General features: G+C 41.2%; 1 long non-coding RNA gene across 1 annotated transcript; it reads right to left on the minus strand.

Annotated features, from left to right (window-relative positions):
- Window positions 1-15,344: 15,344 nt before the first annotated feature.
- LOC141988203 (uncharacterized) lies at window positions 15,345-22,085 on the minus strand. The gene is made up of 3 exons (XR_012639696.1): window positions 21,847-22,085; window positions 21,270-21,413; window positions 15,345-15,460 (listed from the first exon to the last, which is right to left on the minus strand). It is a non-coding gene; the product is annotated as an uncharacterized LOC141988203 (long non-coding RNA).
- Between the last annotated feature and the right edge of the window lie 727 nt (window positions 22,086-22,812).

Here is a 22,812-nt window from a genome sequence, read left to right on the forward strand (position 1 = left end):
TTACATGCTTAAAGAGGATAATATGCTTAAAGCAGAACAAGTTTTGGACAACCTTATCCATGATGGCAATCTGGAAATAATAATTTCCCATACTTGGATAGAAGTTATGTTTAAAGTTATGCTTATATTACAAGGAGTATTATTTTTAATTGTATTAATCATGTATTGCCACTTACACAGTTTGCTAAAACAGTGGAAATCTCACATGAATGCCCTTACCTTTGCTTCATATATTAATTTGGCTAAAGTATCACCCTGACAAGCAGGGGACTGTTAGCCAGCAGATACAGGATATATTCACACTCTTATACACACACCATATTAACAGATATTATACACATGGTATTAATGTAACATATGTGCATTGGGTAATGATGTTAAATTGTACTAGGCTTATTCTTGCTCACATATGTGAAGACATATATTGCATGATGCCCCAGGACAAGTATAGCTCAGTACTTGGCTTAAGCAAATATAAAAACTGTCAAGCGCTAGATGGATGAGTGCTATGAAACAAAGGACTAACATGGTACAAGGAAATAATTATAAGACTTATGAATGCTCTGTATTAGGGAGTATCTTCATGCCCCTCAACATATGGAATTTAATGTTCAACCAAAAGGTGGGAAAGTACAGGGTAGCACCAAAAGCAAAGCTGGCACAAGCTGGCTAGTTAAACTTAAATTTTAAAGTGATGTGAAGAGTGCTCTGTAACTTGTAAACACCCATCCTATAAAAGATGGTGCGTTTAAGGGGACATCTTCTGTGTAAGGTGAACTGAACACACTGACAGACTTCACTTCCTGGGAAGGATTGGTGATGTATTAACTCTTTCTTTCCTGTACCAATTGCTTTTTCTTTAGATGATTTGGCCGAGCGCGGTTTTTTGGTCTCTTGCCCATTCCTAATATTCAACTGCAAGTCAATTAGTTGGCTATACCCTTTTGTCAATAAGCCTCACCATAAGGTTTCAAAAGAAATTCTGGTCCAACTCTCCCTGACCATGACATGGGGTCTCATTGTGGATGGAGATTGCAGGCTGATGATTAGGCATTTTGAACTGTTTGTAGCTTAGTAACAGACTAAATGAGAAGAAATAATTATCTTCTATGTTAAAGTCAAGGGAGCCGTCTGAGAAAAGGAACTCAGGTTCTGGGTGTGTGGTTTTATGGGTACATCTATACTGGCGGGGGGAAATACCATGGCAGCAAGTCTCAGAGCCCAGGTCCAGTGAGTGAGGCTCATGGGACTCATGCCATGCGACTAAAAATACAGGTGTAGACATTCCTGCTTGGGCTGGAGCCTATACTCTGAGACCCTCCCTCCTCACTAGGTTTCAGGGCCCAGGCTTCAGCCTGAGTGGGAATGTGTAGACTGCTAAATTTAGCCTAATAGCGCAAGCCTCATGAACCCACGTCCGTAGACCCAGATGCTAAGACTTGCTGTGCATTTTTTGGGTGGGGGGGGAGGAGGAGGGGCGGTTTCAGCATAGACATACCCTATAACAACAGATGACAGGATCAATTACGTATTTTTAAACCTATTTTTAATTGTCAGAGAATATTGATCTATTTATTTTATTGGATATAAACAAACATTTGGTAACCCACTTGCTCTTAACACTCGAGCATTTTTGAAGATTGAGAACCAGCTAAGAGTGAAAAAGAAACTTACACAGAGCTGGCCTTTGGCAGCTGTGGGTGCAGCAAACAGATGAGACTTAAGACTTGCTTTCCCTTTTGACTACAGCAGAGCCAGGGCCGGCTCTACAGTTTTTGCCACCCCAAGTAGTGAAAAAAGCTGCCGCTGCGGATGGCAAAAAGGAGAAGCCGCGGAATTGCCGCCTCCACAGAAACACTGCCGCCCCTTTCTAACCGCCGCCCCAAGCACCTGCTTGGAACACTGGTGCCTGGAGCCAGCCCTGAGCAGAGCCAATTATAAAATAATGCAGCAGGTAAACTGGATCTGAAAAACAGCTGGAACTATCTTCAGGGCAGGAGGAAAAACAAAAGGGAATGACTACATAGGTCTGTATATTAGGTATAGACATTTGTTTTCTGGGATCTCAAAATATTTGCACTTCACCCTTCAAGTCTCACCTCTGAGAGTCACTTTGTCAAATCATGTTTTCTGTTGTGGAGTAATTAGTCTTGTTTTAACCAGGCCTCTATACTCAGTGGCCTTCCACAATCATCCTTCCGCAAGCCAGACCAGCCAATCATAGGCAATCCTTTATAGACAGGTCGCTTTTTCCTAGATGTCCTCTTCTCCAGGCTAGCAGCTGTGGCAGTTGATTTTTGGCAGTGTATCTTTAGGGAATTAGTCCTTTTTCTTTCTTCATGCCCCAATTCTCTCTGCTCTCACCATTCCCATCCATTATACTTTTATTTCTTTCAGACCCCTCTTCCACACTGCTATGTTCAATCAATGTCTCTTTCTCAAGTTTCTTCAAATGAGTATGCATGTGGCTATGAAAAAAATTTGCCCTTGTTTATGTTTTACAGTAGATCCTTGGACCTCATTTTCTTTTCCATAACCTAGGCCTTCATGAACATGATTCAAATGTCATGCAGAGGCTTGGGTCTGGATTTTTTCATGGAGCCCAGAGTAATTTGGATTGCAGAGTTTGCACCTCTGATGAACAAAGCACGGTAGCTTTTATTGTGAATTTATTTAGCAGAATTCTTTTTTTTAGCTTTCTTACAAGTTGCAATTGTTTTCTGATGTTAGTGAAGTATTAAAAATCATTACAAAGCTGGAAAATTGAAGGATGACCTTAGAAAATACAATAGAGGGTACAAAAATGCACATTAAAGTAATCCAAACCATCATTAACTGTGGTCCCTGTTTTCTACATTGTGTACCCACCATACCTTGTAGTTAAGAGACACACACTGGGCCAGATTCTCAACTGGTGTAAATTAGAGTAACTATTTTGAAGTGAATGGAACTACACTGAGTTACACCAGTTGCGCATCTGGCCTTACTGTGACAACTTTAAGGAGATCTGCTCCAGCCCATCACAATTTCAAAGCCTCAGCTACAAGTCTGTACTACTGTGTCCCATGGAAAGACAACACCTTTGCATTTGAAATATCTATGTGCTTTTGTGGAAGTGCCCCAAATGTCAGTTACTTTTGAGGAACAGAAGGGGAAAGCCCATCTGCAGGAGTTTGCTGTAGCACTGCACAACATTTCAGTTTAAATGCTGCAGTAGAATGTGATCAGTCTACTAACAAAAGAAAGAAACTAACTGGTGTGCCTATCTCAGATTTTGAAACAATCGATGTGCTGAAGGTGTGCACTGCTTGCAGGTAGGAATCTCTGACACTGATGCTTTTCCTTGATCTGTGGGTAATCCCAAAAAAGGAAGAACTGGTTGGGAAATGATTGTTTTCCCTTTGGAAAATTTCACTATTATGATTTTTCTTATTTTTTTTTTAAAAAATACCTCTGAAATTTTGAGGGGTTTTGTCAGAAAACAAAAAGCCAAACTCAAAAAATTCCAGTAAATAAAATTTCATGTTTTGGTTGGTGAAAACTGAAAAATTTCTACAAAAAAGGTAATTTTTTGGTGAACATTTCCCTCCCTTCAATTTGCCAGTAATTTTCTGGTATAGACGTTCCCAGAATTAAATAACCTTGCCATGGTTGCTCCTGAACCATCCCTTTCTGATGGCATCATACTCTGCATTCCAAGAATACATTGGCTTTTTTGCTGCTAAATCACAGGGCAAACTCATATCTACTTCACTGTCCCCTATTACTTCTAGGTGCATTTCAGTAGTAAAGCTTTACAGATTTTCCCCCTCCCATTAAGTATCTGTATTTTGGACAACAAATGCTTCTTTATGGACTTTGTTCATTTAAAAAAAAATGCTTTAAGCAACAATAAGTGGCAGTGAACTAGCTATACCAGTTATCACTCATTTACCCTAGCATGAAACAAATTGACTGTTGCCTAAAATGCTTTTTCAAAAATTATAACAGAGATCATAATCTGTCCCATTGTTTATTTTTAAATTATATTTTCCCAATAGAAACATTTTATTACAATATATTTTATATCCTGAATCCTGCCCACCTCTGGATATAACACTGCCTCAAAAAGCACAGCCACATCTAGTAATTTATATTTAATAGATTCTCAGGGTGAATTAGGACAAAGATGGACACATACCATAGCCTTTATGTGTTCATAGTGTAGTGCCATTAAAAATGATTCTCTAGTGATGTTGATGAGGGAGGAGTTGTTACTGCATACCTGATTATCCCCTGCAGCAATTGTACATACATTCAGTAATGTATTTCTTCCTAATCACTGATTTGTCTTTGAACGCTTGCTTCTTTTTAAAAAGACTTTGTTCATTTTTCACAAAAATAGTGAACCCACTTAGTAATGTCTGGGAAGATGAAATCTATCCACAAAATTCTGTCACCAACAGAGGTTTAGTCATTTAAAATAACCAATCCAATCGTCCAAGTCTTGATTGTTCGACGTTCTTTCTGGCTTTACAGTTTTGATTAAGAGGCTCAGCAAAGAGGTGAAGTTGCAGAATAGCAAAGGGTTCCTTGACCTAAGGAACTTGAAGTCAGCAGGTCACTTATAGTGACTGTGATTTATTGATCAATAAACATAGCCTTTCCAAACCCTTCTTTTTCTTGTCTCGCTGGCCTATTTTTGCAGGCATAGTGCTCTCCTTCAAAGGATGTGTGCAGTGAACTTTCTGAAAGAACATTCAACCACACATATAAAATACAATGAATCCATATCATACTTTTTAACCCTAATCATGTGTTTTAACAATCTGGACTGTGTTTGATGTGATTAACTAATATTAAAAGCTATACTGAAAGAAAGAAAAACATTAGATCTCAGTTTGTAAAAACCCTTCAGCTAAAACTCCATCAAGAGAAAAACTACATATCCCACAAATTAGGTTGCCCTTTAGTGAACCACATGATTTGAACCTTTTTGGAGAGCTGGGGAGGAGCAATTTGTCCTCTAAGCAGCTTTGGTTCCAAGAATTTACATAGTGCTCAGACAGCAATTTGCAAGATCTAGCTACACCAACTAAAAATGTGGTGAAATAAAAATAAAACAAATAAAATAAAGAGAGAAAAAAAAGAAAAAAGAAAAAGATACATAGTTGCACAGAAACCAACTCTTCACTACCGTCATTATAGGGAACTGATCATGATGTATAGCTATTCTAACAGATGGATTACAAACATGAGAAAAGTAAATCTAATTTGACTAAAGACATAGGCAAGTTTTAAGTGACTAAAACTATTAACTTTAAAAATACTATTTTTAATAATATATTTTCTTAACAAGCAGAATCCCAATATAGCCTACAGTCTTATTCTACTGTATAATTTATGTGCTAGAAAAATACAGTCTATGCATTTTTTCCTTTCTTAAAGATCTTTAAGAAGTTTTTCATCTTCTAAATAACTAAGTTATACATATGGGGGAAAAACAGAGACTGGTGGGAGGAGGGGGATAAAAAGTCAAGTAAAAAAGCAACCTTATACCAGAGAAAATTAAGGGTATTCAGAGGAAGGATATGTATGAATCATACAATTTTTTCATTAAAATCACTTTTATCACAAAATCACACAAATAAGTCCTTCATTTGTCTCTAGGTTTAAAATACAGTATTGCATTTATCTTGTATTAAATCAAGGTTCTCTTTCCCTTGGTAGATCATCTCACTGCTGTTCTCACACACCATAGTACTTATGGCCTTCTAAACAATCTTCACTGTACATTTGAAATGAAATGCGCCATGAAGAAATAAAAATAAGCTTCTTCAAACCAAAATTGTTCAGTGTGAGGTGGATAGGCTTTTTGTTGTTTCTAAAGATTCAGTCCAAAGTATACTGTATTTTGAGAGATTATTATTACACTGTGTTTTGTTCTGGATGTTTTATTTGGGGTTCCAATTTATATTTATAAACTATAATCCTTGATTGGATCCCAAATTAACTGGATTCTTTTCTTAAACCTGAAACTTGCAGAGGAATTAAAAAAAACAGGAAGAGGCAAGTCCACATACTGCATTCCATACCAAATCAAGCCACAAAGAAAAGACATAAATAAAGATAAACAAAGTCCTCTAAATTCCAGTCATGCAACAATGACAACTGTGTGTTCACCAGCAATAAAATCTTCAAGAAAGCAAACTTTTTTTTTCTTTTCTTTTCACTGTTTTAAAATAGGTGACCTGGTTCAAAACGTGATAAATGGAAAATTGGCACTGCATTCCGTTCTGTCTGTTCTATTAGGACGATGTTTGGTTTCTATGCCACCCATATCACTACAGATGAACAATGTTTCAGCGAAAATGTACCCACCACCAGTTCTGAGACCACATATGCAACATAAATTATGTTCTTAATGCTCGTGCATGGTACCCCTGTGTTTCTAAACGCTTAATGCCACTATGAGTAAATGATTTCTTTCCACTACTGCTCAAAGTGCCAGAAGGCAGGCGAAATTTAAACACAACTAAGATCAACATTGCAAGTTTACTTGGCCTCTACATCTAGCAACACTGCCATAAATTTCTTAGGGTTCTTATTTGAGAATTTAAAAGGCCCTATAGACTTGGCAAGGTTTATATAACAACATCTCGTCTATGTGGATTATAAACTTTGGAAATCCTGAGCAGTGGGCTTTGTATCCTATTTGGTCAGTGGGTCATTGGGTGACCCAGCACTTACCCAATCAGCTGCTTGTTCAATGTTGACTATTGTGATGGTGACCACCTCACAGTATCAGAAACAGAATGATTAGCAGCACTTCAGGTTCCTTTGTGTTTTTTTCTGACATTGTCCCTGCCTAGAAGAAACAGTTATTTTATTTCATTTTTATAGCTTTTGGTTTCTGGAATTATTTTTAACTGCGGGCTGTGTTATACACACACACCCCTAAACCAAGCTTTTAGAAATCATACAAATGACCAGGCAATACTTTGCTAGTCAATAATCCATTGTAATAGGGGTACTGTCATATATAGGAAGAGACTGGTCTTTATTCCTGACACCAGTCACCTGACATGAGTCAGGGTTACCAAAGGTTATTCCCTTGTCTCAGTGAGGTTGACAAGCACTCACTCCAGTGGCTATTGCTACATTTGTGACAGCGGAGAGCACAGCCATTCAAATGTTCCCTATTATCTCCTAGTCCACTCACTGCAAATCAATGAGATCTGTATGGCTGCATTACTAATGATGGTGTTTCTGCCGTGTCTGTGGGAACAGGCAGTCTTGAGAAGGCCAACAAATAACACCAGTTTAATTCTATCAAAGACCCCTTTATTATAGTAACTCCATGCAGGCTTCATTAACCCCCCAATGGATTGTATTTTCCTCCTTAAAATATAGTGTGGTTGAAATTAGTGAAGCATTTTTCCTGGGCTGCATATTATGCGTTATGGAAAATATTTCACAAAGGATCCACTATTGTTCCACACTTAGTGACTTAGCCCTCTGAGGAAAGATAATGCTAAGCATTAACACAGTACTAATAGTGTGTCAGTAAGTACAATAGATAATCTGTTACCATCATTTTACTTCGCTTTTATAGACGAGGTGGCAGCACATATCCAGCACACACTGTTAAAAAACCCTAAATTGCCTTAGATTACATTACCTCAGTTGTCTAGTATATTCCCTACAGTAAGTACAGTCTTACAAATACTGAGCTTCATCATCTAAAGAAAACTTTGAAATATGTACGGATGACCACTGTCCTATGTGGTGACTGTCTCCCTTCTATATTCCATTGTTTATTCATTTAGGTGAAAGAGACTTACAGACCATAGGGACATTGTTTGAGATCCTGTCTCCAAACTTGCTGAGGCCCAAATGTGGGGAAAACAGCCCAGTGACAGACAAGACAAAATTACAATGAACTTTCAACAATGCCCTGTAAACTTTTTTAGAACCAATGGTGTTGAGTACAGCCTGAGTTTCATGATTCATCATATATGAAGTCAGTAATTTACTGGAAAAAAAGCAAGATGTATCACAAGATCAGTCTGAAGCAAAGACAAATTCAGGTCTAAAATCATGGTGTATATGTTGCTTATGTTTGGTAGCAATATGGTGAGGATTACTACATGGATTCATACCTGCCTTGCCCTCTCTTGGAATGACCTACCTGTGCACAGCACAGACCTACACAGCTCATTGTACAGGAATCAAGTTGCAGTCTCTGCTGAACCACCTGGGCTCTTCAGCACTTAAAGATGAACTAAAAATAGAGTTTAGCCCATATATATGGGTTGAATTTCCACACTAACCAGGCTCTAGGGGACATTCAGAACAGAAATACATTTCAACTAATCTTTTTAAACATTATTTTTCCTCTGTGAAATCCTCTAGGTTTACTGCAGCTATCCCTTAGTGCATCATTCAGTGACATCACAAATACAATGGATTCAATGGTTGCGCTAATATTTCTCATATTTGTCATATCACCAAATGATGCATTATGGGATATTTGCAGTGAACCAGGAAGTAGCAAGAGGACTTCACAGATTAAAAAGAATTTATAAATGTCCTGTACTGAATGCTCCTACAGTGGGGCTATTCAGCAGAGAAATCTAGGCTTAACTCAATTTTCATTTTGGCTTTGCAGCTGAACTTTTAAATGTAAAGACATGAATTTGAATAAGAAGCAGACTGCAGAATTATTTGTCATGTCTCCTTGCTAAAATTCTCTTTTCCAGAAAATTAACCATCAAAATAAACACGCCTCAGACACTTTCTTACAAACAGTAAATCACTCAGCCATGATGCTGAGGAGTGGAGTGTAGTTCATCGTTGCCAGGAAAGCTGATCTCAAATAGCCCCACTCCCTAATAAGGTTATTCTAATGCTATTTCTAACATTCAGTGAAGGAAGACAGAAGTAAAGGGATTAATTAGTGAGATATGGCTCCTATTTGTGTTGTGGAATAATTTTTCTTCCATGCGCTTTCATTTGCTTCCCAAGTTGCACAGAAGAGGCCTGTTTTTTGGGCCACAAACACAGTATGAACGTATGAGTGTAACTCATTCTTTAATCCTTCTTATCTCAAAGTCCACTTTGAAAGATGCTAGCAATTCAAAACCCTGGAAGTACCTGCTTCTTGCTGCCTATAGATCAAAATATAGGGCCAAAAGAACAACTCTGATATAGATACCAGCTGAGGATTTGGCCTATACATTATAGAAAAAAAGGAACTGTTTTCTCAGAGTGTTAAGGCCCAGCATGACTAGAAAAGGTGCAGAGAATTGCTACGAAAAATATAAATGATAGGATGAAATGTGGCAGGGATTGGGGGTGTAAAGCTCTTCCATATGTAGAGAGAGTAAAAGATTATAAATTTAGACAGGAGACATTTTTTAAAGGAGATGTGAGAGAAATATATCATTGTAGGCCTAATCAATAGCTTATTGAAGTCACTGAGGTCCCCTTATTAACTTAAATGAGTATTGGCTCAGTTCCTTAACCAACCATCCCTTGAGCTGTCCTATTAAAAGTTTCATTTTGTAGATTTCATCCACTGGTTGTCAGCTCAGCTACAAGTTCTGGCTGGTTCCTAAAATCAGTTGCATTTTAAATTAAAAATAAAATTAAAAAACAACAAAAAAAAACACAGGTCAAAACTGAATAACAAGTCCTGCCCAGTGCAGTTACTGCAGGTATTTACTGATGCCCTGAGGCCTTGATTCAGGAAGGCACATAAACATGTATAAGTCCATCCCCATTCAGGACAGCATATAAACATATGCTTAAAATCCATTTGACTTCAATGAGACTTAACAACATCCTTAAGGTTTTCCCTTCCCAAATAGGGACTCTTTCCTGAATCAGGCCTTTAGTTCCCTTGATAAAAGGCTATACACACAATGAACAATTCTTTGACAAATGTTGAGAGCCGCAACAACAAAGTTGGATTGGTCTGTAAAGTTGTCAGAACACTGAGGCATGCACCTGACGTATTTTGTTTCCTAACTGAATGATCTATATCCAGTATTTGATGATTATTACAGGCTTTTCATAAGGAAAAACACGATTTGGCAAAATCATGACAAAACATATGCCTCTCCTTCCAACAAGTTAAGTTTTTATATTAATCTGCTTGTTACAGAAACTTAAAAAGAAAACACAGAAGAAATTTTTTTCATTATTTTCCTCCAAGTTTTAAAGGAAGAAAGAAAGAAAGCAAAAAAGTTGAAAGGGAGTGGAAACAAATTATAAGCAGTATGTTTCATTTGGTACTGTAGAAAGGAAAATGACTCTGCTAAGAGACTATGCATAACATTAAGCAATACCAGATGTGGTAGAGAAATTAATACTAGCAACTACTGACAATTTTTATGCTCCTGTTTCCTTTCCAGGCAGCTATGAACAGGTAAATGTGGTGGAGGTGAAAATGTGGTGTCAAAAGAACGCAGCTAATTATTTGAATTAAACCTGCTGTAAAAATATCACATAGGTTAATGAAGTTTGAAAAAACACTTTGGCCCATATCTGCAAAGATATGTTGGTGCCTAAAGGTTAGGTTAAGCACCAAAGTCCCTGATTCAGATTCCACTGCAATCCCCAACACCCGCTCTCCCCCCCACCACCCATCTCTGTAAGTGCCTAAACTCACTCAGTACCTAAATTTTTAGAATAAGAGTTCCTTAGGTGCCTCTGAGCGTGTGCGCGGCTCCCTGATTCTAGGTATTCAGATGCCTATGGCCCAGAGCGATCTATGAACCAGGAGAAAAGAGCAGGGCTTGTCTATTTTGTGTTTGGGGCCCAATCTGGTAGGCATGCTCAGGGACCATTTACCAGATCAGGTCCCATTCACAATGTTGCTGTGGTGACAACACCCGCCTTATAACTTTTAGCCCCGTGGTTAGAGCACTGACCTGCACTGTGGGAGAACCAGGTTCAATTCCCCACACTCTGCCAGACAGGAAGAAAGGATTGTGGGGGAGGGATAGCTCAGTGGTTTGAGCATTGGCCTGCTAAACCCAGGGTTGTGAGTTCAATCCTTGAGGGGGCCATTTAGGGATCTGGGGCAAAAATTGGGGATTGGTCCTGCTTTAAGCAGGGGGTTGGACTAGATGACCTCCTGAGGTCCCTTCCAACCCTGATATTCTATGATTTGAAGAGGGGTCTCCCACCTCTGGGGAGAGTGCTTTAACTGTGGAGTTATGGGATATTCTGATGGGGGAAGTGCAGGGGCCTCCCTTAGTCTGTCCTGTTGCAGCTGTTCCACTATGAATAAATAATTAAACAGTCATTGAGCTAGAGATAGAAGGAGAAAATGGAAATGACTGTAGCCCTATGTCTGGGAGGTGGCAGACCGAGGGTCTAGACCCTCTGCTCCAATCACACTTTCATTACTCGGGTCATGGCTGAAGTGCTGGTGTGGTCAGCTGATTTCCAGCTGCCAGAACAGTCCATTGGAAATGCTCAAAGTTGTGGTAGGGGACATGTATGCCCTTTACATGCCCAGCCTGCTTTGTGCCCCCAGCCTCCTGAGCTGTACCAGAAGTTGTTCTATAATTATAGCTTATAAACTCTTTGGACCAGGGATTGCATCTTCATATATGTCTCTATATACGAGACTGGGGCCTCTAGATGCTACTGCACTGTGCATATTAAATAATATTGCCACGTTATGATGCTGTAGCACTACATCAACATGGCATTTTCACATCATGTGACTATATGAATATGTGATGCTACATTATGATACCACAATGGGAAGATTCAATGCCATTATGATGCTCCATCACACAACTATGTTGCAACATCTGAAATATACTTTCCCATGTGGAAGCTTCAGAACCCTCTTTCTATGCACCATTGTAAAAGATAACAGTATATGGTAATGGTCTATTGTAGGTACAAATATACAGATTATATTGGACAGGTCAAATATGTTTGAATTCTGACATTTTTTAACCAAACCAGGGACAATTTTTTTTTAACTAAACAATTTCCTTTTTTTTTTTTTTAAAGCCAGCTCTCGCTTATATTATAAACACTTAAAAAACATACTTTAGTGAACAATCCTGCAGTGCCAGGCAGACCGACTAAATGAAATAATAAGGCTTTGCCAGCTGTAATTTTTCTGGTTTCTGCAGTATATTCTAAAGAGGAGATGCAGCCAAAAATATCCTCTCGTTGGATAGGTCAGCCCAAGAAAACTTCATTAGACTGAGCTGCAAAGCTGGCCAGCTGAAGAGAATTCCAGTAAATTAGAACCCCACTTCTCACATTCAGCTTCTCCTCAGTCTCTATCTGCCTCCATGCCTATATCACACTAGCAGGAGCTATTAAATCATTCACTGCTTTTAACACATAGTGACTGGATTGAATGGTGTCTAGGGCCTCATTTGCTATGGAGAAGGGAGGCAGTTGCCCCCTTCCCCCTCCCCCCGAAGTTGGTTTGCCCATCCACCCCCCAGACTTTTCATAGATCTATATGCTCCATTATATCTTCCACTTTTTGCCTGCCCCAGGCTTTGGGTGCAGTCTTAAGGAAAGCAGTAATTGCCTAGTTTTTCTCATTTATGATGCTTTTTGGGACAGAGAATGTTCTATATGCTGACATAGTGTTTCCCTCTTCCTCCTTCCTCCCAGATTATTCTGAAATGACACCTCTGAAATGTATCTATGTCTGCACCTGGGAAGGAACAGTGGCATGAGGCTATATTATGATTATTCAGATAGGTATTAATAGAGAACATCCTTCATGGCTGCAGAGCTCATTAGACTATGGAGCTTCCATGGGCCAGCAGACAATGATGATTTCAGTTCCAGGCTCTAAGAACTGATTTAATCTTTCATGAAACTCCACTGATTCAGAGTGAGACCAAGGTTGCACAGGGCCATAAACATGCAGCCTCCCTGACATTCCTCTCATATTTACTCTGTAGTGAAAAGAATGCACCCCAATACATTATGAGTCACCTGCCCAGCAAAACACACATAATTCTAATGAAAGTAATTAATTCGGTCATCACCATCCACCTACATAGATATTTGTCAGAGGCATATATTTGTCTGGGCCTGTTCCTGGTCTGGAGAAAGTACTAAACACTTCCTGTGTATTCACTCAACTTCATGCCCAGCCAGATCTTGTTTACCTATTGCCCACTCCCAATATATTATGTACGCTATTTATTTGCAAATAAGGTTAATATCGTAGCCTTTGTCTTGCTGTAAAATAAATGAACAAGTGTGAAAGGTGGTTATTTTATTCAGTCATTCCACATAAATTATTATCTTCCTTCTACTTTTATATGTTTTTATTTAAAGAAAAAATTGAGATATTTATATGGGAAGTCATATCTAAATGGCATGCAAGACAGGCAAGCTAAAGCCTGCAGTCCTTGGTTCAGTCATTATCCTGGCACAACTCTTACTGAAGTCAGTGGGCATTTAGCCTGAGTAAAGACTAAAAGCTGCAGGATATGGCCCACTGCACATAATTACTAGAGATGGACAAACTAGTCTGGAGAGAATAAAAAACAAAACAAAACCTTTGCTCAAAACCCAAACCATACAGAAGCCAATTGCTTAGCCTTCTGCAGTTGGTTTTAATATTTGTGAATGACAATATTCACAGGCCCCCACATGACGCTGGCACTGAATGTGGTATCACAGGATATTGGACAACTTCACACAGCAGCCCTGTCTTATTGCAATAGTGGCACTGCGTGCTCCGATCACAGATATGCTGCTATCAGAAATACCCTTCTATATGAGAGCAGAATTCAACCCTGCTCAGCACCACAGCAGGGTCAGCAATGATACAAATACCTCCTATAAAGTTCAAGACTTACTACAGAGAAATGTTTGAGATGTTTTGTTTTAGGAAAAACATGTACGTTTTAAAGAGGCTGAGTTTCCATGAAATGAGGATTGAAATCCCCATCTATCTATTATTTGTTCTGCTTCTGCTCAGCTCCCTCAATCTTCCATTCCCCCAGCTCCCCTGCAACAAGCCTCCAGTGATCTCCATAATGAGAGGAATAAAGTGGAGTTCTAGTCATGGGGCCAGCAGAGGAGTGCTCTCAATGCACTTATCATGATAGCACTGCTCTACCAGTTTGGCAAGAAAGGATGCCAACTCATTCGACCCCATCAATCTTTGTGTGCCTCTGCACATTCTGGCCTGGACCATAAAAACTATTTTCACACCATGTTGGACCCCAACAGTGGATAAAGTAGATTCAAACAGGAAGGAGAGCTCTCACCACACTAGCCAAGGAGCTGGGGGAGCTTGGCGGGAGCACTGCTAACCCACCCGAGAGAAAGGAGGAGGGAAATACCTTTCTGCTTTTAGCAGAGAACGTCCCCACCCCACATTTTCCTTTACCTTGACCCAAATTAAGGGCCCAGTTCTGCCACCTTTATTCACAGGTGTAAATCCTTACCTCACATGAGTAGCCTTGTGGCTGCAATAGAACTACTCCCATGAGAAAGAGTTATTTACAAGGGAAAGGTTGTCAGATCCAGGAAGGAAGGACTGGAAAATTCAAAAGAAATTCTGTTGTTGTGAGATGTCCAGCTGTATTTTAGGACAAAAGATGTTCAGATCAATTATGGATAAAGCATCCAAACATGTGGATGTTTAGCTGATCTGAACATTCTATGGCTTGAGGCTCATTAATAATCACCATCACAGAATAATGCAGAGAGAACAACAGACATTTGCATTTTTCTTCATAAAAGACAGACTATTTAATTCCGGTAGTTAATATATGTAACAGACAACAGCTCAGCTAATTTACTAGCCCTTCTGTTGGAGCAAAAAGGTGGCAAATCACTTATATAGCTTCAAGATGGAAAAGTTCTTAGAACTCATATTTACCAATTGAGTGATTGAAAAATACACATTCATATTTTGGAAGGTATTGAAAAGTAGCCTCATAAATTTAATCCTCAGATGTTATGGAGCCTCAGTGATCAAATTAAAAAAAAAACCCTCTTCCTGAGTATTCAAACTGCAAAGGCAAATGTATCTCCCATATATTAACATTTTCAGACACCTAGGCATTACAGTGGATTTTAATGTGTTTCCTCAAAACACTTAAAGGCACTTTTTATAATATATGAACCACTAAATAAAAAACATGAAATATAATCTTCAAGACACAGTGATTAATGCAAGATTGACTCAAATAAATGCAGTTTATGGCCATAGTCCAGCTAGCTCTCTCGATGCTAAAAAGAGTCATACAATAGTTTTCCATTTTCAAAATCACATCAATTTTTACTTACAACATTTTGAAAACAGGTACAGCAACTTCCAATCAGCTGCCCTGCAATAATTTAAGATACCATTTCCATTAAAATGTAAAAGTTTGAATCATGGGAAGAGTACAAAGCTTCACAGTGTTGATCTTCTGGCTGTCATCATTTCCAGCACTGTCAATTGCTGTAGAGTATGTCTCTGTGAAGACATGAATAGAGCTGGTCAATTATTCATTGCAAATAAGTTATCTTGATGAATTTAGTCCTTCCTCCCCCACTCCCATTATTCATGAACCAATCCTGCAGTCTCCAGAGATAGTTTTAATGACAGGTATTTGTGGAATAGTTTATGTGAACAGATTCGAGGCTAGAGGTTGTTCATGAACTATTTGTTTTGTTTGTTGTTAGTGCTATGCAAATTGTCACTAAGCCCTGGTCTACACTAGGAGTTGAGGTTGAATTTAGCAGCATTAAATCAATTTAACCCTGCACCCGTCCACACGATGAAGCCCTTTGTTTCAAGTTAAAGGGCTCTTAAAATCAATTTCCTTACTCCACCCCCGACAAGGGGATTAGCACTGAAATCGGCCTTGCCGGGTCGAATTTGGGGTACTGTGGATGCAATTAGATGGTATTGGCCTCTGGGAGGCATCCCAGAGTGCTCCGTTGTGACCACTCTGGACAGCACTCTCAACTCAGATGCACTGGTCAGGTAGACAGGAAAAGGCCCGCGAACTTTTGAATTTCATTTCCTGTTTGGCCAGCATGTCAAGCTGCAGGTGAGTGCAGAGCTCATCAGCAGAGTTGACCATGATGGAGGCCCAGAATCACAAAAGAGCTCCAGCATGGACCAAATGGGAGATACGGGATCTGATCGCTGTATGGGGAGAGGAATCCGTGCTATCAGAACTCCGTTCCACTTTTTGAAATGTCAAAACATTTGTCAAAATCTTCCAGGGCATGAAGGACAGAGGCCATAACAGGGACCCGAAGCAGTGCCACGTGAAACTTAAGGCTCTGAGGCAAGCCTACCAGAAAACCAGAGAGGCAAACGGCCGCTCCCGGTCAGAGCCCCAAACATGCCACTTCTATAAGGAGCTGCATGCCATTTTAGGGGGTTCAGCCACCACTACCCCAGCCGTGTTGTTTGACTCCTTCAATGGAGATGGAGGCAACACGGAAGCAGGTTTTGGGGACGAAGAAGATGATGATGAAGTTGTAGATAGCTCACAGCAAGCAAGCGGAGAAACCGGTTTTCCCGACAGCCGGGAACTGTTTCTCACCCTGGACCTGGAGCCAGTACCCCCCGAACCCACCCACGGCTGCCTCCCGGACCCGCCACACGGAGAAAGGACCTCTGGTGAGTGTACCTTTTAAAATAGTATACATGGTTTAAAAGCAAGCATGTTTAATGATTAATTTGCCCTGGCATTCGCGGCTCTCCTGGATGTACTCCCAAAGCCTTCGCAAAAGGTTTCTGGGGAGGGCAGCCTTATTCCTTCCACCATGGTAAGACACTCTACCACTCCAGGCCAGTAGCACATAGTCGGGAATCATTGCAGAACAAAGCACTGCAGTGTATGTTTGCTGGCATTCAAACAACATCTGTTCTTTCTCTCTCTGTATTATCCTCAGGAGAGTGATATCATTCATAGTCACCTGGTTTAAATAGGGTGCTTTTCTTAAGGGGACATTCAGAGGTGCCCGTTCCTGCTGGGCTGTTTGCCTGTGGCTGAACAGAAATGTTTCCCGCTGTTAGCCACGGGGAGGGGGGAGGAGGAAGGATGGGTTAGCCACGTGGTGGGGGGAGGCAAAATGCGACCTTGTAACGAAAGCACATGTGCTATGTATGTAATGTTAGCAGCAAGGTTTACCGTGAAAAAGTGTACCCATTGTTCTATAAAATGTGTCTTTTTAAATACCACTGTCCCTTTTTTTTTCTCCACCAGCTGCATGTATTTCAAGGATCACAGGATCTTCTCCTTCCCAGAGGCTAGTGAAGATTAGAAAGCGAAAAAAATGCACTCGAGATGAAATGTTCTCTGAGCTCATGCTGTCCTCCCACACTGACAGAGCACAGATGAATGAGTGGAGGCAGACAATGTCAGAGTGCAGGAAAGCACAAAATAACCAGGAGGAGAGGTGGTGGGCTGAAGAGAGTAAGTGGTGGGCTGAAGAGAGGGCTGAAGCTGAAAGGTGGCAGCAGCATGATGAGAGGAGGCAGGATTCAATGCTGAGGCTGCTGGAGGATCAAACTAATATGCTGCAGCATACGGTAGAGCTGCAGGAAAGGCAGCAGGAGCACAGACCGCCGCTACAGCCCCTGTGTAACCAACCGCCGTCCTCCCCAAGTTCCATAGCCTCCTCACCCAGACACCCAAGAATGCGGTGGAGGGGCCTCCGGGCACCCAGCCACTCCGCCCCAGAGGATTGCCCAAGCAACAGAAGGCTGGCAATAAGTTTTAAACTTTTAAAGTACTGTGTGGCCTTGTCCTTCCCTCCTCCACCACCCCTCCTGGGTACCTTGGCAGTTATCCCCCTATTTGTGTGATGAATTAATAAAGAATGCATGAATGTGAAGCAACAATGACTTTATTGCCTCTGCAAGTGGTGATCGAAGGGAGGAGGGTGGTTAGCTTACAGGGAAGTAGAGTGAACCAAGGCGGGGATGTTCATCAAGAAGAAAGAAACAGAACTTTCACACTGTAGCCTGTCCAGTCATGAAACTGGTTTTCAGAGCTTCTGTGATGCACACCACGCCCTCCTGTGCTATTCTAACTGCCCTGGTGTCTGGCTGTGCGTAACCAGTGGCCAGGTGATTTGCCTCAACCTTCCACCCTGCCATAAATGTCTCCCCCTTACTCTCACAGATATTGTGGAGCGCACAGCAAGCAGTAATAACAGTGGGAATATTGGTTTCGCTGAGGTCTAACTGAGTCAGTAAACTGCACCAGCGCACTTTTAAACATCCAAATGCACATTCTACCACCATTCTGCACTTGCTCAGCCTGTAGTTGAACAGCTCCTGACTACTGTCCAGGCTGCCTGTGTATGGCTTTATGAGCCATGGCACTAAGGGGTAGGCTGGATCCCCAAGGATAACTATAGGCATTTCAACATCCCCAACGGTTATTTTATGGTCTGGGAATAAAGTCCCTTCCTGCAGCTTTTGAAACAGACCAGAGTTCCTGAAGATGCTAGCATCATGTACCTTTCCCGGCCATCCCACGTTGATGTTGGTGAAATATCCCTTGTGATCCACTAGTGCTTGCAGCACTATTGAAAAGTACCCCTTGCGGTTTATGTACTCGCCGGCTTGGTGCTCCGGTGCCAAGATAGGGATATGGGTTCCATCTACGGCCCCACCACAGTTAGGGAATCCCATTGCAGCAAAGCCATCCACTATGACCTGCACATTTCCCAGGGTCACTACCCTTGATATCAGCAGATCTTTGATTGCATTGGCTACTTGCATCACAGCAGCCCCCACAGTAGATTTTCCCACTCCAAATTGATTCCCGACTGACCGGTAGCTGTCTGGCATTGCAAGCTTCCACAGGGCTATTGCCACTCGCTTGTGAACTGTGAGGGCTGCTCTCATCTTGGTATTCTTGCACCTCAGGGCAGGGGAAAGCAAGTCACAAAGTTCCATGAAAGTGACCTTATGCAAGCGAAAGTTTCACAGCCACTGGGAATCATCCCAGACCTGCAACCACTATGTGGTCCCACCAGCCTGTGCTTGTTTCCCGGGCCCAGAATCTGCGTTCCACCGCATGAACCTGCCCCATTAGCACCATGATGCTCACATTGCCAGGGCCGTGCTTTGAGAGAAGTCTGTGTCCATGTCCTCATTACTCTCATCACCGTGCTGACATCACCTACTCGCCCGGTTTGGCATTGCCAGGTTCTGGTGCTGCATATGCTGCTGGATAATGTGCATGGTGTTTAACGTGCTCCTAATTGCCAAAGTGATCTGAGCAGGCTCCATGCTTGCCATGGTATGGCATCTGCACAGAAGAAAGGTGCGGAACAATTGTCTGCCATTGCTCTGATGGAGGGAGGGGCAACTGACGACATGGCTTACAGGGTTGGCTTACAGGGAATTAAAATCAACAAAGGGGGGCTTTACATCAAGGACAAACAAAAACAACTCTCACACAAAATGGCCCCCTCAAGGATAGAACTCAAAACCCTGCAGGTCAGTGCTCAACCCACTGAGCTATCCCTCCCCACAGTATTTCAGGCAGGACTGAATCTCCATTAAACTTTTCAAGGTGCCCCTCACAGACCTCACCAAAACAATTGTCGGCAGTTGATTTCACGGAGGGAGGGAGGGGGGAGCAAATGAATACAAAACAAAACTGGTCTATTTCTTGTTTTGGTCCACTCCATCTATCTTTTACATCTTTGGCTGGCAGCAGACGATGCAGTAGGACTGCTAGCCATCCTCATCTCCTGCCTGCTCACCATAAGATGGTACAATAGGACTGCCGGCAGGACTAAAGCGAATGACCTAGTCGAGTCACTCCTAATTTAGTCCCTGCACCCATGTCTGCCCAGGCGCTCCTGACTGACCTTACCGAGGCGGCCAGGAGCACCTCGGACATGATGACGATGGTTATCAGGCCTATTGCACTGTCTGCTGCCACAACGCAATGGGTTGCTGCTGTGTAGCAACGCAGTACCGCGTCTGCCAGCACCAAGGAGACGTACGGTGACAGTGAGCTGAGCAGGCTCCATGCTTGCCTTGGTATGACAGGTAACTCAGGAAAAAAGGCATGAAACGATTGTCTGCTGTTGCTTTCACAGAGGGAGGGCCTAACGATATGTACCCAGAACCACCCGCAACAATGTTTTTGCCCCATTAGGCATTGGGATCTCAACCCAAAATTCCAATGAGCGGCGGAGACTGCGGGAACTGTGGGATAGCTATCCACAGTGCAACGCTCCGGAAGTCGACGCTAGCCTCGGTACTGTGGAAGCACTCCACTGAATTAATGCACTTAGAATATTTTGTGTGGGGACACACACAATCGACTATATAAAAGCAATTTCTAAAAAACTTCTATAAATTCGACCTAATTTCGTAGTGTAGGCATAGGCTAACTCATATAGTATTTTCTCATCCCTAATCAGAGGATAAACTTTTTGAAGAGGAGAATAACAAATAAAATATTTGTGAATAATTAATAACATCCAGGACCACAGGAAAACCAGACAAACATAACATCTCTGATTAACATTATTTTTAAGAATAAAATGTATTTGGCTGAAATTGCAGGGTGCAAAGAGCTTAGCTATTGTGTGTATCAGGGCTCACATTGTGCTGGAATGCTGTTTCAGACACTGTATGTACACACAACCCCACATACATCCCTATACATACATGGGCAAAATAACTGAGCAATACACTATACCTATTAATATATTTTGCAACTTTTTGTGGGATGTGACACATCTCTTAGTCAAGTGAAGTGATAGACAAATCAGAGCTCACCTTTGTTAATCTGGTGTGCTCAGATCTGAATTGAGCTGAAGAGAATGCAGAATTTCTTTCCTGATTGACAGGTAACTCTGTGTTCTGTACAACAGGCGTGTGCATGAAAAGGAGAGCAGGTAAAGCTTCTGGGGTGATTGGTCCCTGCAACAGCTGTATTTAAATTTTCATCAGGTTAGTGTGATCTGGGAGGTGAGGTGTTGGCTGGACTACAGTCACCATTTTGGCAGAAATGGATTATTGAAGCTGGGAATCAAGGAGGAAGCACAAGCTCACACATTGGGTGAGCAAATCAACCAATAACAATAACGTCCATCATTCTCTCCACTGCCTAGGAGGAGTCGGACAGAAAAGCCTAATCCTCATAGTGATATTTGCGGAAGTATGTCATGGAAAAAGTGCTCCTCCCCACAAACCAGCAAAAATGTTATGAAACATTTTACACATTGCTCTGTCTGGAACATTTAGAATGTTGGGTACATTTCCAAGGCAATTTAGATCCCCAACTGACCTCAGCTTCTTCCATTGCTTGAAGGAAATTCAGTACTGACTAAAATATCCTTTTCACAACTTCTTCGAGCCTGTGGCTGCTTTGTGACCTAGTGGTAAGGATCACAGACGAGCAACATGGATGTGTTATTCCAGGCATCCTCCTCTGTAAGTGGATCAAAAAGGCATTAGGCACTAATGAAAGAGACTTCACCACACACAAACAAAAAAAACCAGGAAATGAAAAAAGAAGCAGGGAAAATAAAGTTCAGACAAAGTCTTCAAGGATTCCAAACAGCAATATGCATTTTTAAGACTAAAATGTTTGAACCATTTTTATGACAAGAAAAACCTTTTTTATTGGCTGCTGAAAGGTTTATGATAGCTCTATGATCTAATCTATAATTTCTAAATTATTCCTGAACTTGTCCCTCAGGAATCTCCCTCATGGTTAGCCAGAGGAACTTGAAACCTCACAATGTCATAGTCATCACTACTGCTGAAAAAGGAGATGCAGGTTCACAGTTACTGGCACAATTGTGTCTTGCTCATTTAACCTATACCAAATACATGCAAAGAGGAAAAGACTGGTTACTAACCTGGTATGTAACTGTTGTTTTTTCCAAGATATGTTGTGCATGTCCATTTCATTTCACTGAATCACAGGCAGTTCAGTTTGGAGGTGGGTTTCAGAGTCTACCTGAACAGTGACTGAAGAACTACTCGCCCAAACTTGGCATCATCCCTGGAATGCTGAGATAGAGCATAATGAGTTGTAAAGGTATGTATTGATGACCAAGTTGCAGCTCTACAAATGTCTATTATAAGTACTTGAGCAAAACACTGTGGAAGCTGCCTGAGATCTTGTAGAGCACACTACCACTCTGCTAAGTGGGAGGAGGAGAGGGTTAATGTTGGCAACGTCGTTGCACAGATGTATGCAGGACGAAAGGCTTTTCATCTGGTCCATGAACAGTTTGGAAGAAATCTAAACAACCTAGTTCTGTCCAAATAAAAGGTCAATGCTGTTCCAAAATCCAAGGTATGGAGCCTCTCCTCATTCTTATGAGAAGTGGGGTTAGGAAAGAAAGTCAGTGAGACTATATATAGCTCAAATGAGGTAGAATTCTCATACTACTTTAGCCAGGAAATTTGGATGTGTACATAAGTATACCTGGTCCTTAAAAAAGCAGTGCATGGAGGGTCAGCTACCAATGCTCATAAAACTCTGCCAACCTTCTCACAGGTATAATAGTTACCAAAAATGCTACTTTCATAGACAGATGCAGTAAATTCAGTTAGCCATAGGTTCAAAGGGCAGACCAATCAGCCTTGTTAGCACCAGGGAAGAATGGGATCTACAACATTCAGATATAACCTGGTTAGCCAGAGGAACTTGAAACCTCACAATATCATAGTCATCACTACTGCTGAAAAAGGAGATCCTTTTAGAATCTGATTAACATATTATTGGAAAATATTGAGTGGTCTGTGATTGGTGAGTGAAAATTGGATAACTGTTAGAGGAACTCTGATGGAATGAATTAATAGGCCTTGTTGCTTCA

This window comes from Natator depressus, chromosome 5 (genome assembly GCF_965152275.1).
Source record: "Natator depressus isolate rNatDep1 chromosome 5, rNatDep2.hap1, whole genome shotgun sequence".
NCBI lineage: Eukaryota > Metazoa > Chordata > Testudines > Cheloniidae > Natator > Natator depressus.